The sequence below is a fragment of the Leucopleurus acutus genome (assembly GCF_964270905.1).
Source record: "Leucopleurus acutus genome assembly, chromosome: 10".
NCBI classification, from domain to species: domain Eukaryota; kingdom Metazoa; phylum Chordata; class Mammalia; order Artiodactyla; family Delphinidae; genus Leucopleurus; species Leucopleurus acutus.
In genome coordinates this window covers 6098590-6112633 of record NC_139153.1, presented here as the reverse complement: position 1 = coordinate 6112633, position 14044 = coordinate 6098590, and the positions used below count along the sequence as shown (strand labels likewise).

Sequence of the window (14044 nt, the reverse complement as noted above, 5' to 3'; positions counted from 1 at the left end):
CCGAAAACATAATCACTTAAAACACTGACACCTGGAACATAGTAACCCCGTAAAAGGGAGAGGAATGTGCTTCTGGAAAAAGACATCAAGTCCGTCTGTAAGGGTTCTACTGCACTGCCACCCGTTTCTGGTCTATCCATTCGTCTTTTTTTCATGGTTGCTGTCAATTATGAATACAACTCATGGTGAAGAGGACACATATTTTGCTTTTTGGGGGTTTTTTTTTCCAGGCAATGGTCGGTATTTTCTCTGCCAGCCCATACAGCCCATATTCCTTTCCTGAAGCTCCCTTACCCCCAATAATACATCCTTCCAAATAGCTTAAGATTGAGAATTAGGGAATAATAGGTATCAATGATAAAGCTACTACATTCTAGGGATACTGGGTGCTAATGAAAAGCTCAGCTCTAAATTTGAACACCATTATTCTGGGCTTCCAAAAAGGACCGTCTTTTTTTTTTTTTCTTTTTGGATCAACAAGAGGACATGAACTCCTATCTTGGGAATAGAATTATGGGGTGTATTAGTTTTGTTTTGTTTTTTTCAGGCAAGGGAACAGAAGTTCAAGATACGTCATAGAAGTGTTCCAAGGGAACAGAATTTCAAGATACGTCATAGAAGTGTTCCAAGGTGAAAACTACAGCACCAAGCTTGGCTCACTGCACAGCTCCTCCAGTAACACTGGCCCAACTACCGTGTAATTTAGGAAAGAGTGAGAGTCTTGGCCAGAGGTGGAAACCAGTGGAGGCTGGGAGAGGCCCATTCAAACCTCCTGATGTCCCTGCCACACTGTCACTTGACCAAAAACCTGAAATAGGAAGATACCACTATCCTGGGATCCTGACGGCACGTCCACCTCCCAGATGCACACTCTTCAGTATCCCTAATTCCGCCTGGCCCTGTCCCATCACTCCATCAGGACCACTTCCTGAGCTAATCTAACTTGGCCTCAGCTAAGAAATATAACTGTAGGACAAGCCTACAGTATGAAGTATCTCACTATGGCGGGGGGGTGTGGCCTTTGGGGCCATCAGGAACTCAGAGGCTTTCACTGGGTATCTCCTATGTCTGGCAAACACTACACAGAGACTTTTCAGAAAAGAAAACGTGAACCCCCTGCCCTGAGCAACTTACACCAAATGCAGATCACTCTGTGGTCGACGTGGCTAGCTGTGGGTCTCAATGAGCTTAACTGAAATGAAATTTCATACCGAATCGTCACCAGATTCTGGTGGCCACGTGCAAGCATAGCTTCAGGCACATCAGGTAGACGTGAATTAACCTCCTGGCTGTTTCTTCTCCATAGCGTGTCCAACTGAGGCCCCACTAACTCCTGGCAACACACACATACTGTCTCTGTTAACATCCATACAAGTCTCAGGTCACCCCTCTGCTCTTCATGCTCAAAACCTCTCTCATTGGTGTAACCCTTTTTTCTGCTCGCACTTTGCCATCTGTTAAATCAGCAGAGCCGGGACTTTAGCATCAGAAAACCTAAGTCTGAGCCCTATTTTAATACGTTGAACTCATTCAATCCATCATCACGGAAAGCCGATGATGTTCTAGACTTTGCTCTAAATGCCTAGCACCAATTGTGGGGCCCATTTAACCTCTCTGGGCCCAAATTCGCGCACCTAAAGAAAATGGTCACAACGTTGCCTACTTCACATGGTCACAAGCTTGGCACTGTGGATTAAATGATACAACGTCACTGAAAATGCCCAATCAACGCAAGTGAGAAATACATTCACATTATGCCACCTTACCGCCTTGCAGCCTATACTTTTAATAACACACTCACATACACTGGCTTACTGATCCTCACAGATAGGATTACTATATTTTTCTACAGATGAAAAACCAAGGTGCCAAGAATATAAGTGACTTCCTGAAGAAGCTAACTCTAGAATCCAAGTCTCCTGACTCACCATCCAACGCGATTTTAACTATTTTTCAGCTGATTTTCATAAAGACCTTTCGGAGAGAAGCAATTTTTTAGCTTATCTTAAAAAAAAAAACAAAAAAACAAAAAAAACAAAATAAAGAATACCTTCCAGCTAGACGTCTAGTCCTGTGCTCTTTCCCCTATACCTTGAGATATATATGAAGCAATAATCTGATGATTTCTAAAGAAAGCAAAGGAAGACAAGCCCTCCTCTCCTAGGAACGTAAAAACCAGGACATGTTTCACTTGCTTTGAAAAGAAAGCGGCACAGAGTCACATGAACAGTAACCAAGGCAGGTAAGAAGATTCTCACACCAAGTCGGTTGGTGAGACTGGGACAGACAACGCTGGCAGCAATGCCACAGGATCCCTGGGGCCCCGGCCACACAGGAATTAACATAAGCCCTGAGGACTTCAAGCTCCAAGAGCAGGTTCAGTATTCAGGAAGGATGGTTCCTACTGAGTCATGTTGGAGACAACCTGCTATTAAACTCCAGGGGATAACTCTCAAGGCTCAATGAATGATATGTGAAAACCTTCACCGCGTTGTTTGTATTTCTCACAACCTGAAATTGTATGTCACACTCTTAAACAGAAACCAGTCCTTATTCAAAATATTCCTTCAACCGCATGGACCCTTTGCCTGTCTAGCTTTCCTTATCGAGGCATGTGCCAGACATGAATTATGGACCTGTCTTGCCGTAATTTGAAACATCTTACCAGATACAAGGTCAGAAGGACTTGCCTGACTTCCCCTTATATCCAATTCCTTATTTCTACACATAATCGTTTCTGAAAATTCATTTGAAGGCCAAATGTCTGAAATCTGAACAACACATCTACATGTTCTATGCTTATTTCCAGAGAATTAAAAATATATCTGTGGGGGCTTGCCTCGTGGCACAGTGGTTGAGAATCCACCTGCCAATGCAGGGGACACGGGTTCGAGCCCTGGTCTGGGAAGATCCCACATGCTGCGGAGCAACTGGGCCCGTGAGCCACAACTACTGAGCCTGTGCGTCCGGAGCCTGTTCTCCACAACAAGAGAGGCTGCGACAGTGAGAGGTCCGCGCACCGCGATGAAGAGTGGCCCCCACTCACTGCAACTAGAGAAAGCCCTCGAACAGAAGCGAAGACCCAACACAGCCAAAAAGTAAATTAATTAATTAAAATATATATATAGATATATATTTATTTATATCTGTGTAAAACCCCTTGTTAGGCTTCTTTCAGGTGTTTGTCAACCTCAAGCCTAAGTCCCAGGATGAGAGCCAGCTCTGTTGGCAATTCCTCCCCCACCCTCCCAGCCCTGTCCTAGAAAACTAAAGAATTCACTAAGTTAGTACAGGGTGTGTACCCTTTCCGTAAGGGTTTAACGCCCTTCCCCCTCCCATGAAACCTCAATAGGGCAGGTCTATAGGCTAGGCAGCCATCCATCTCCCCCCCCCACCGGGACACATCAGGTGTCAGGAACAAGGTAACCTCAGGTGTCTGCCATTAACTTAGCTCTGTCTCCTGCTCATCTCCACCTCCCATCACATCAACACAGAGTTAGCTGGGCTGAAAAACGGGTACCAATCTGGATGGCAATCCTTGCACAAATGCTCAACTCAGCCACCTTAGGTTTTCTGATGCTAAAATGGCCCAAGGCTCCATGGGCCTCCTAGGCACCCCGCTCCCCGAGGTGGGGACTGTAGGGATGTGATATTTAGTCATCCTGATGACCCGGGCAACAGAAGCTGCCCAACGGTGCTACCACACAGTAAGTAAAATCCTTAATTACCATAACACAGTTCGGCATCAGTGTCAGCTGTGCAAACACATGGACAGTACGAAAGCAATCGTGTGCCTGTCAGGGTCACCTGTATGGACTTAAAGCTGCAAAACCAAACTCAGGTTATAGCGTATTTCATGTTCTTTATGTGAGGCTGCCCAACGCTGGTGTACAATTCTTACTGCTGGCTGAAGTTCATCCGTCTCCCTAAAGTGCCCCCTGGAAAGTGCCTGTATGCGGGCCCACAATGACACCACCACTCTGTCCAAAGAGGAGAAATAAAATTCAAATCTGGACTCTTTGAGCACACTACCGACTGCCACGATTTTTCAACACGGTTGTCAAACAAACAATGAACTATCCTTTTCTTTCTCATATTTAGGCTATTGGGAACCTGTCTCTTCATTTTCAATACCTCGGCCTTCTACAGCACCTCATAGGAAATAAAAGAAACTCTTTGGCCTTTCTAGTTCACTCTGGATACGCTTGTTCTTGCCATTTATTTTATTTGGATACTTAGAATCTCCTATTCAGAAGTACTGAGGTGCCAGGTCCTCCTGGGGACCTGTTACACCCAAGAATGACAGACGTGGACCTGCATCACAGCCCAAGTTGGCCAACTTCCCATAATACCCAGGTCGAGCTCCCCACTGTACCAAAAGCTCAACTCCCAGCCTATGAGTAGCCTAGGAAAGTCTTCTAACCCAAGACACGTTGCATCACTAGGAAGCTCTTTCATTATCGGCATCATCAAATACGGTAAATTCTTATCATTCACAGTCATTATATTCCATAAAGCCTCTGAGACCTCTGAATTAGTGAGTACTGAACCACTGTGCCCCGGAAGAAACTGCCCCAAGTACTGATTTGGGGATACAAATAAACTTCAGTGAGGAGACAAATTCACAAATACAGGAATCCACGAACAGTGAGGATTGACGAATCTGGTTTTAAGACCTGAGGCCTGAGATACTGAAAGCACATTCTACAAGGGTTTCTTCTTTTGTAAAAGAGCTACTACGGTGTAGCCCAGGTAGAAAGAATTTTTCTGATTTCAGCACTTCATGCATACACTCCTTCCTTCCTTACCTTGGCAGTTTATACTATCAGGATTTGGCAGTCTGATTTCTAACTTGTCGGGTTTTTTGTTTGTTGTTTTAATGTGGACAGATCCTAAATGACTATTGATATTATCAATAGACTGACTGATATTATCCCCTTTTCTCTTCTCTTAAGCTCCCACATATAGACTTGATTAACTTCAGAGAGGCTCCCTAAAAGAATCAAAAACAAGCCTCAATCAACACACCCTGCAGAAACTTCTTAACCAAAAAAAAAAAAAAAAAAACCTCTCTTTCACCAGGTTCCCGTAACTGCGACAGCTTGTCTAACACAAGCAATGAAGAGACTTGATATGTTAAAATTGCCACATAGTGTCATCATTTTAGTTATATTAGAATTTTCCCAATGTATTTGACTCTTACCTCCTAAACTTATGACAACTCATTACTTTATTAAGTCATACTCAGAGCTGCAAAGCAACTTTTATTATAGCTATATGGCTTATTATTTTATTAAGGCAAACTAAAAGTTGCACAACAAAACTATCCAGGAGAGATACCTGGAAGAAACACAAAGTAAAATATTCCTTTGGATTTGTTTGGGCAACCGCCAGAGGCTGGTGACAAGGCTGACTCCCTAAGGAGTTAAAAGGAATTTCACACGGCAGAACTCTTGTCAAATAAACCATTTGAAAGGGAAAGTTTTCATTTCATAATTGTCGTTTTGTAAGAAGTGTTGAAACCTTAAGGTAAAGTCATAGTTCTAAATCGGGTGGGAGAAGTGGTGACAACTGTGTTTTATGAAGCTCTTTCAAGTCTTCAAAGACTTTTATAAATAACATGACACAAAATACTTTTCAAAGCACAGTATTCCCTGTAATTAACTCTGTGATGTATCAGAACAGATTTTATCACCCTCTTACAGAGGAAAATAAAGCACAAATGTTAACTAGAAGTAACTTTTTCTGGTCACAAACTTACTAGGCGACAGGGATAGGACTTGAACTCAAGTCTCCAGAAATAAGCCAGAGCTGTTTTTACTACAACATTCACAGTTTTGGAATGTAGTTCATGGTTATTTATAGCAGAATTATCGTCTTAATTGTATTGTGTTTTGGTCAACATAAAATTTAGTTTGCATTCCCTTCCAAATGGAAAGCAAAGGCAGGCTGCCCAGAAGTGTGAAAAAACCGTGGTGGGGAGGAAATTAGCCTGGGATTAAAATGTTGCCAAAGTCAAACAACAAATTTAGGGGGTTACCTCATTTCTACCAGGACGGAGATGACTTTTCAGGCAGATACATCAGGAAACACACAGAAAACAAACAAACACACACACACACACACACACACACAACTGTGTTGAGTACAAGACAACAAACTTCTGAGTATTCCTAAACCCATTATTTAAATGAGAGCACTGAGATTTAGAGACAGACGATAAAAAACTTGTTCCAAGATCGCGCCCCCAGTACAGCCTTGAGGCGCTGACCCCTAAGCGCTATTTAAACGACCCACACTACTCCCCTCACGCTCATGCGCAGACTTAATCAGCTGCAAGCAGGAAACAATGAACACTGCAAGTCTGTGGACTGGGAGGCTACTGCAAAGAGTTAAAAGTTTGGTATGCTAAAATGGAACGCAAAACTGACCTCCAAATACTAATAGGAATTAACATTTGTTGCCTTTGTCTTCGAAAGTTCAGAGGAAACAAATGAGAGCCTTCATTTTCGTCAAGATAGGCTTGGGTTTGTAAAAAAAGATACTCAAACTCTACAGGAGACAGTACCTTCCAAGTAGAGGGGGCAACCAGCCGCTGGTAAAAACTAGAAGAGCCGCCTCCGACCCGCCCCCCAGGCTGCTGGTTCTTATTAACCGCAGAGAAGGAAATAACGACTAGCAAACACACAGCACCAATGATCAAAGTGAAACCGATTTTTTTAAGTCAGCTGGCTTGAACAGACGAACACATGCCAACTAAAGCGCTTAAAGACCAGCGGCCCCAACAGTGCTGTCATCCTAACCTAAGAGATTTAAAGGTCTAGGGAGATGAATAAAAGGAGACTTGAAGCAAAACAAAAAAGGAAAAGACCTTTGCTTTGCGGCGAGGCCTGCACTCACTCACTGCAGGAAGAGTGTGCCGTTTTGTTTTGGAAAGGGGGCAGGAAGTATACAGAGAGGAAAGAGCCGATCCCAGCTGCCCATCCTCAGCCATGTCCCGCGGTCCCGCACCACAGCCCTCCTTTGCCGCTGGCCAAGACCAAGGGGCTACAGGGCGCGGGCACCCCCCGGCCGGCCCCTCGCCGCCGACTCCCAGGACAGCTTCCACTCCAGACGCTAGACCTCTCCCTCCGGGTGTCCTGGCGCTTCGGTTCCCACCAGGAGCCTCAAGTTGCCCCGCAAGAACAAGCCGCCTCGTCCGTCCTTCCAGGAGGACGCCCGCGTCCCGCTCCGAACCAGTCCACCCCTGAGCTCCCCACAAGCCAGCCCTCGCCCTGCCCCCTTCTCCCGCACTCACCGCCGGGCGGCTCTGGGATCGCCCGCCTCGGGCCGGCCGGGCCCCGCTGGGGGCAGGGGCGGGACCACGGGGCGCGCGGGACCGGGCGCACTCCGGGGGCGCGCCGACGCGCAGGCGCCCTCGCGCCCGCGCTCCCGCACCGACCCCAGCCGCTCCGCACACCCACACGCACACACGGGCGGCGCGCGCCGAGCCGGCTTCGCGGCGGACGCGAGCGCGGGAGCGCGAGGAATCCCTGGAATGAGGCGCCGCCCGCCCTCTCCCGGGCTCTGCCGGGCTCCGCCGGGCCACGCCCCCGGGCCCGCCCCTCCAGCCCAGCAGGTGGGGGCCGGGCCCAGGTGAGACGGCGGAGAGGCGGGGGCAGGGCCTCGCGCGCCCGGGGGAGGCTCATTTCCCCTCCCCCACCCGCTCCACGCCTGACGGCAGCTCGCACCTACCCAACGGATGCAGACGTGCTCGGGCGGCCAACGTCCGCATGGGGCCCGGGCTGCAATCGACCCCGGGGAGCGCGTGAACCCAGCGCACCCGGTGTGCACCGGCCTCTGACACACACCGGACCGAACCCCAGAGGCCCAGGCAGCGGGAACACAGCCTTGGTGCACACGCACGAACATAAACGAACCTCTCGTGCGCGCCCAGAGGCTCGCCGCTCCGGGCCAGCACGCCTCCCCCTCCCCCGCACGCACACAGTAGGCTCTCGCACGCGGTGGACACAGCACACATGACCACGACAACCACAGTCGACCCGATCCATTACCCACTGTCCCTTAACCTCCCTGCCCCTTAACCGCCACGCAGCCGGCCAAGTGCCCGCGCATTCGCGCCGGACCTGCGGCACCTCCGCAGCCCTCGGCTCCAGACCCGCACGCGTCCCCGCCTATCACGCAGAGCGGCTCGCTAAGCTGCCTAGGGAAGGCGCCCGGGGGTCGGCGTCCACGCCAGCTCAGCCGCCGGAGCGCCGCGCACGCCGGCGCTTCCCGTTTCCCGGGCTCCAAGCTCCACGGGCCGCCGACCTGGGGCACTGGTTCGCCCGCCCGTGACCCGCACACCCCCAGCCGCTCTGCCCGACAGGCCGGCGACCACACACGCACCTGAAGGGACAGGTCGCACTAGCTTGGGGAGGTGAGCGCTCAGGTGCCACCGCGATCAGAACGGCTGCTGCAGCTCCCGGCTCTCAGACGCCGCTCAGCTGCCTCTCATTACAGCATTTTACACCCCGCACTCCACACACACCCCACGGGCGCACGGCAGCGTCTTTCCTCCCCCTCCCTCGCCCGGAGGAGGAAGTCCTAGTAAATGAAGTCAGTGTGGAAGGGAGGGAACCGAGGAGGAAGGGAGAGAGTTCGGGGTGGAAAGAGCCCCCTCCAGGCGCTCACACACCGGTGTTTGCTGTGTCTGGCACACTCCCGGAGTCCACAGCCCGGTCTGCTCCGGAACGTGCCCGGGAAGGGGCGGAGAGGAGGGGGCGAAACATTTCTAATCGGTGCAGGTTCTTATTACAGCAGCAGCGTAGACATGTGACCACGAAAAGAAAAGCCCTGTCTTTATTTTTTTGCTGTCATTCTCTGGAGATTTCGGGGTGTGGGTAGGAGGGGTGGGGGCCTGATCCTCCCCGGTCCCCGGCAGCCCTTGCCCCATTGTTTTCCCATACTGCCACAATTAAGAAAACATTTGCTTAACGTACCCAGCCGCTAACTTCATAAAATAAATAGTCAGGGACTGGACTTCCTCTGGTTTGCTTGAAATGGCTTCATGTTGCTTGCCTTCTGGCTGTTCTCAGACCTCAGTCATCATTAGGGGTTCCTGCTATAGGGCTTTCCCTGGGAGACAGCTCTGCTGAGATGGAATGATAACGAAAACAAATACCGGCTTACATTAATGCTGGGGGGAAATGCTTTGCAGTTTTCAAACTGTTTTCCCATGTATTACCTCATCCAATTATATGGGGTCACAGCCTGTTATCTCATTGGATCTTAGCCCCGGGATGGGGAGCAGGACAGGTATAGATAGTTCCACTTTACAGTGAGATTAGCTTTACCTAAACCGCGGCGAGGCATTGCCTGAACCCGAGTCACGGTCTTGCGGCCCCCTGTGAAATACACTCTCCTGCTGTCCACACAGGACCAATGGAGATAGGATGACCCAGGTGACAAGTTGACCCAAGCATAACCACACCTGTTCCCCTGGTTCCCAGATTAAAGTGCACAGATTAAAGTTCGGCGAGGTTCCCAGTCGTCCCAAAGACATTTTTACTTAGACTCCATTTTAGTTCATCAATAGTCTCAGACTAGGGGAAAAAACTCCTGAGAAAGATCCTAAAGAGGAGGTTTTCATCCTGCCACGTTAGGACGCGGAATGAGGAAAGGGTGCGGACTGCTGGGGCAGATTTCGGGAAGTGTGACAACGGAGGAGGGGCTTTGGATTTGAACAAACCTGAATTTGAATCAAACCCCACCTCTGTCAGTTATGAAGTTATAACATGCCCAAAGTTATAACTTTGGGCACGTTATCAAGCCCAGTTTTCTCATCTGTAAAACAGAGACAATTCTTAATTTAAAGAGCTGTTGCAGGGACTAAAGACCAGACAGAATATCTGGTGAACATTCACATCTCTCCCCTTCTCTCTACCTCCCTTAAACCCAGTCTTGCTGGGGCACCATATAAACAGACAGCCACCGTAATCATGGAGGGATAGGAAAATGATTTGTCTAGATAATGCAAATGAGTAATGATAACAGTCACCATGCAACTGCACATTTATAAAACAGCTCTGGGGTTTACAAAGTGTCCCCACATATCATTATCTCATTTGATCTGTATGACAGCTCTGCCGTTTGTGTACTGCAAAATGATTTCCATTTGGGGTCAAGGTGGAGGTCCTAAAGCTGCCTCTTTAATTTCCATCACTGCTTAGAGTGAGCCTTACTCTGCAGATACATCATGGGGACAGAGGGCCTCTCCTCATGGATGTGACCAGTCTTCAACCTTTCCAAGGATTAATCTCGCTGCTTCCCTTACGTCAGCATTAGTGTGACTTCTGCCTGGCCACATCTAACCAGGGTGGTTTCAGTCTGAATGTCTTGATCAAGCAGATGAGAGACACGCTCAAGCTACCGTAAGAAAAGGAAGGTATGCTGTCAAGACAGAAGTGCGCTGGAGGTGGAATGTGTCAGACACGGACCGTCCGCACAAGGGAATGTAAACAGCAGCCTAAACGAGCGACTTCCACAGAGGCCTGCAGCAATAGAGGGGAATCTTGACAATAGTGAGTGAAAAAAGCAAGTCCCCAAAGATTACGCGCAGCATAATATCCTATTTGTAATGTTACAAATACCATGAAAAATAATTGTGGTAGTACATGCACCTGCAATAAAACTATGTAAAAAAGAAGTAAGGGAAGGATGATGAGAGAATTCAGAATGATGGTTACCTGGGGAGGGGAACTGCACGGGGTGGGTGGCAGGGAACCATTGGTTAGATGTAGGTCATTGTCAAAGTCTTAGTTTTCGGTTGATGGGTTCACGGGTTCACTATTAAAATTAACTGCTTAGGGCTTCCCTGGTGGCGCAGTGGTTGAGAGTCCGCCTGCCGATGCAGGGGACTATGGGTTCGTGCCCCGGTCCGGGAAGATCCCACATGCCGCAGGGCAGCTGGGCCCGTGAGCCATGGCCGCTGAGCCTGCGCGTCCGGAGCCTGTGCTCCGCAGCGGGAGAGGCCACAACAGTGAGAGGCCCGTGTACCGCAAAAAAAAAAAATAAATAAATAAATAAAATTAACTACTTAAGTGATAGTTGCACAGCAATGTGAATGCCACTGAACTACACACTTAAAATGGTTAAAATAGTAAATTTTATGCTATGTATATTTTACCATAATAAAAAATATATTTAAGGAGGTAAAAGAAAAAATTGGGCAAACTTCTAAATTGAAAAACAAACAAACAAAAAAACTACTTTAAGTAAGTAACTAAAATGATAATAATAAGGAAGGCTGTGCATGGACCACTGATAAGAATGTGTTTCAAAGCAAGGATTTTATAAGTGCATCAGAAGTTTATTTAAAATAAATAAAAATAATCAAGAAGGTGAGTGAGTGGAGATAGAGAAGAAACAAGATGGACCCTGAGTCGATCACGGTTGAAGCGGAGGGATGGGTATGGGGGCCGGGGGTTATACTATTCCGTCTACTCTTTTCTTTTTTCTTAAGCCCGGCAGCATGCGGGATCCTGGTTCCCCGACCGACCCACCGGGGATGGAACCCATGCCCCCTGCAGTGGAAGCCTGGACCGCCAGGGAAGTCCCTGTTCTGTCGAATCTTGCATAGATTTGAAATTTTCCATATTAATTAAAAGGGGAAGAAAGTTCACGAAAAGGCGGCTCTGGGAACCACGGTTCTGCCTCCCCCACGGGCCACAGAGTCGTTACCCAGACTCCCTCTCCGTTTCTCTGTGCCTCCTCGCAGTTTAATTCTTCCTCATTTATCTACCAAGGAGCCTCCTCTTCACTTTGGCTCCCTTATTACTGCCCCTACTCCCCCTTTTGGCTTTTGCCCCCACCAGTAACTGACTCCTTTCATACCTTCATCATTCAAACTGCTCAGAGAGAAGATCTGATTCTTGTCTTTCTACCAATCCACAAAAATGGCCACAATCTGACTTACCTTGAAGTCCTGGGTCCACGATGGCCTGTAAAGTCAAGCGCGGTCCAGTGATGAAAACTGAGAGCGGGGAGAGGCAGAATTACAGGGTGGAGCGCACAGCTGCCCCATCAAGGCAGATAATAACTCACACATGGAAAAGCCCTCAGGAGTTCAGTTCAGTGGGAATAAGGTCTTTGCCTTTTCATTTGCTCCTTTCGATTTTTTAAGGCCTCCCCAGTTAGTACTGTAAAGACAGTTTTCTTTTCCACACCACATTCCCGATAAGTAGTTCACTTTTCAGGGTGTCTTCCCATGTCATACGCCATAGGGGTCATAAGGGAAACCCCGATGGCTGCCAATCTGAAATGGTCGCAGTGCACAGGGACTCTGATTGTTCTTCTAGATGCACTAACCTGTCTATGAAGAAAGTCTTTCTCTACCCGTATCCCTTTGCTTCTAACGTGCTCTTGTGAATCTCTCCTGGTCTTCCTTTCTTGATTTCTTCACTCCAACTCGTTCCGCAGAGAGCACAGATGTAGGTTCTAGTTCACACTCAGTCTCCGGGTGATAGTGTGAGCCTTGGAAGTCAGCTTGCAGCCCTGGGGCTAAGCCTCCACTTCTGGGAGGAGCTTAGACCAGATCACTTTCGGCACACAGGTTTCATCTTGAGCACCAGCTGTGCTTAAGCTCCCTTAAGAAGGCCTCTGAAGCTATTGTTGAGGTTCAATGAAAAAAGAATGTCAAGATTGATTAGTAATGTCTGCTGTGGGTGGGGAATAGGAACTGCTGAATCAGATGTTTGCCATTTTTGATCTAGAAGAGCTCTACAAATACCTTCTAGCAATCACTTCTCTCTTTTCTCATAGAGAACAGGTGAATTTCTACTTTTCTGGGGGCCAAAGTAACTAGTGGGAAAACCCAAATGGTCTTATTTCAGTGAGAGAGCACAGAATAAGAAATAATCTAAAATAATGATACCTAACACTTAATGAGCACTTACTACGGCCCAGGCACTAAGTGCTTTAAGATAATTAAGCCTCACAAGAGCCCTGTGAGATAAGAACTGTAAATACCCCTATGAAGCAAATAAAGAAACGGAAGCATTGAAAGGTTAAATAACCTGTCGAGGTCTTATAATAAGGGCACAACTAGAATTGAACCCTGGCAGTCTGATTCTGGAGTCCATGTGTTTAGCCTGTCAGCCACAGCAGACACCCCCTGGGAACTTGCTAGTAATGCACACTCTCAGGCCCCCTCAGGCCTAGTGAATTAGAATCTGCACTTCAACAAGCCCTCCAGATGATTCATATTCGCATTGTTTTCCGCAGCACTGGTCTACATCATATTGTCTCCTAGAAGGATATTAGCTGCCTTTGTTAAATGTTTACAGTACTCGTGCACTTTGCTAAACATTATGCCTGCATAATTGCAATTAATCCACATAAAAGTCCTAGAAGGGAAATCCTATAAGATCAATGGATTGATCAATGTCAACATCCTGGTCGTGATATAGTGCTATCGTTTTGCAAGATGTTACTGGTGGGGTAAAGGGTATATGGGATCTCTCTGTATTATTTCTGACAATCGCATATGCATCTACAACAACCTCACAATTTAAAGCATAATTTAAAAATCCTATAATCTAAGTTTTATTTTTCCTACTTTTATTGTTGAGGAAACAGAAGCTTTAGAGAGGCTAAGTAAGCAGGCCCAGGGTAATTCAACTTAACAAATAAGTATGGAGGCCCTCCTGTGTGCAAGGAGGCTGGCTACAGCAGTGAACACATTGCCCTCATTGAGCTATCAGTCCTGGGTGGGCAGTCATAATTCAAACCCAGAGCTGCTTGCCAAGTCCTCTAGTGCCCAGATTTCAGAGCTATGGTCACAGGATCACAACGTGGTAAATAACAGGCCTGTGAATGGTTAAAACATTTGCAAAATTTCTAGGCAGATGTATATGAAGGCCTCTAACAGTGCCAGACAGGCAATAAGCACTCAATCCCCTTTCTTCTTTTCCGTCTCAGAGCGCAGAAGTGAGCCTCATCTCCACCATGACCCGACAGGGATTTTACCCCACACACACCTGGATGGAAGCCCATGGTGGGGCCG

The 14044-nt window shown here is 47.8% G+C and overlaps 1 protein-coding gene across 1 annotated transcript in view; it reads right to left on the bottom strand.

Annotated features, from left to right (window-relative positions):
• Positions 1 to 7431, bottom strand: part of VGLL4 (vestigial like family member 4) — a 153088-nt gene extending 145657 nt beyond the window's left edge. Inside the window, exon 1 of the mRNA XM_082848864.1 lies at positions 7298 to 7431. The gene's annotated coding sequence lies outside the window, so the exon portion shown is untranslated. The remainder of the gene's footprint in view (positions 1 to 7297) is intronic.
• Between the last annotated feature and the right edge of the window lie 6613 nt (positions 7432 to 14044).